The 2,388-nt window shown below is 34.3% G+C and overlaps 1 pseudogene; it reads right to left on the bottom strand.

Annotated features, from left to right (window-relative positions):
* Positions 1 to 229: 229 nt before the first annotated feature.
* LOC131755275 (large ribosomal subunit protein eL6 pseudogene) lies at positions 230 to 761 on the bottom strand (annotated as a pseudogene).
* Positions 762 to 2,388: the final 1,627 nt, after the last annotated feature.

Raw genomic sequence — 2,388 nt, 5'->3', positions numbered from 1 at the left:
TACTCCTACATGCTTATAGCAGTACCTAGCACATAGCAGGCATTTAGGAAATACTGGTTTAATGAAATGATACTGAAGTAATATAGAACATTACCATGTCTTTGAATTCCTCTGTGTCCTTCTATAATCATACCCCTTACCCACCCTCCCTCCCATGTAAATACTCTCTGGATAATTTCTTTTCTTTTTTAATAGACCGAGTTATTTAATAAGGTTCCTTGTAAGAAGTTTAGAACACTACTTTGTGAGGATAAATTTCATTTGTGAGAGCAAACACAGAGCAGAGGTAGCCCTGGAGCTGAGGAACAGCTTTGATTCTTCGCAGAATTTTTGAGTACACAGCTTTCTGATCAACCTTGCGCTGCTCTGTAATCTCGTATCTCTCTCTCTCTGTGTCGAAGGTCTCACCTTCCTGGTGCCTGGGCTTATGCAGCTTCTTCTTCTTGAAGTAAGCGTCAGTGAGATGTTCTGGGATTTTCACACCACTGATATCAGTTTTGGTGGAGGTAGCAATGACAAATTTCTGGTGTGTTCTCTGCAGAGGAACTCGATTGAGGGACAGAGGCCCAGTCACAAGTAGCAAGCCACTGCTCAGCTGCTTCAGGAAAATGACCCTCTTGCCTCTGTGGCGCCCAGTAAGGATGATCAGAACGGTCCCAGGAGTGATGCTAGCGCGGTTTTCTCACATGCTTACTGAAGGGTTTTTTGCAGTGACTCAACAGCTTTCAAGGCACATCTTCAGTAGGATAATACCTAGGCATTATTTCTTAATCTTTTTTTTTTTTTTTGCTTTGCTTTATAGTTGGATCGAGTTTTATATATCCCTACAAAATATATTCTGTAAGGTCAGCTTTTTAACTTTATATAAATTGAATAATACTTGTATGTCTTCTTCTGAGACTTCCTTTTTTTCCCTCAACATTATTTATAACATTCACCCATATTGATGCAAATAGTTATAATGCACTAATTTTCACTGCTGGATGGTATTCCAGTGTATGAGTACACATCCAATTCATCCACATGTATATTTAAGTTGTTTCAGTTTTCCCCCATAAACCACACTGGCAGAACATTCTTATATACATCTTCTACACAGATGTACAATTTTTCATAGGGTTCACACTTAGGAATGGAATCACTGGGTAGCAGGGATGTGCATGTTCAACTTTACTGGCTAATGCCAAATTGTTTTCCACAGAGTTACACAAATTTATACTTCTACTAGCAGTATAAATGAGTTCTATAGCTCCACATCCTCAGTAACACTTGGATTTGTCAGGCTTAGCTAGTGGTGGTGTACAATGGTAACTCATTGTGGTTTTCATTTGTATTTCTCTGGTCCCTAAGAAATTGAGAATCTTTTCATATGTTTATGAGCCATGTGTTATCCCGTTTCTGTGAAATACCAGTTCATTTTTTTTCCTATTGCGTTGTTTTTCTTTTCCTTACTGAGTCATATGAGCTTTTTCTCAAAAAGCGTTAATTTTCTCAAAGCACTGTATTTGAGGCCGACTGCACTACACAGCTTCACGGCACCTAAGGGCAAAACTGTCTTGAAGTTTAACACTACCAATAATGTATAATGATGATCCTGACTCACCAAGAAAAATTTACACAACACTTGCTGACTAAGTAAATGAAAGAATAAATAAATACTCAGTAGGGTCTGTTAAAAGGGCGGTCCTGGTTTAAGTTAGGCAAATAAATAACATCTTTGAGGAATATTTTAATTAAATATAGGTAAAATGAAAATAAGGCTGTGTACATACATTTCTCTGTGGAATTGATCATTTCCTAAAGATGTCCAATAAATGAGGTTGAGTTTCCATACAACAATTGACCTCATGAGCATAATTAGCTAAAGTATAATACATGCTACATATACTAATCTTTAACTTGTCTTTTTCATTACATTAGAAAGACTTTTTTCTTTTATAGTTCTGGACAGAAAAAATGATGAAAATTGGCATTAATAAGTAATTTGTGAAGTTTTGGTAATTCTGATTTTCAACAATTCTAATAAAAATCTTTTAAAAAAATTAAAAATTTAAAAGAAAACAAAAAAGGTCAAGCAATAATTTTAATAAGAAATTTTTTAATCTGATAAAAAATATACTAGGATGTAATATATAGTACAGAGAACATAACCAGTATTTTATAATAACTTTAAATGGAGTATAATCTATGAAAATATCAAATTGCTATATTTTATACATGAAACTAATATAATATTTTAAACCAACTCTACTTCAATAAAAAAAGAATTAAAACAAATCTGAAAGTGACTTTTGAACTCATGACTTCAGAGCATATTAGTATTATTTAAAGAAAATTATCTTAACTAAGAATAGAAAGATGACTTTCCAGTTTGAAAGGGCCCGCTAA

This window comes from Kogia breviceps, chromosome 1 (assembly GCF_026419965.1).
Source record: "Kogia breviceps isolate mKogBre1 chromosome 1, mKogBre1 haplotype 1, whole genome shotgun sequence".
Classification (NCBI taxonomy): domain Eukaryota; kingdom Metazoa; phylum Chordata; class Mammalia; order Artiodactyla; family Physeteridae; genus Kogia; species Kogia breviceps.
This window is presented reverse-complemented; position numbering and strand designations above follow the sequence as displayed.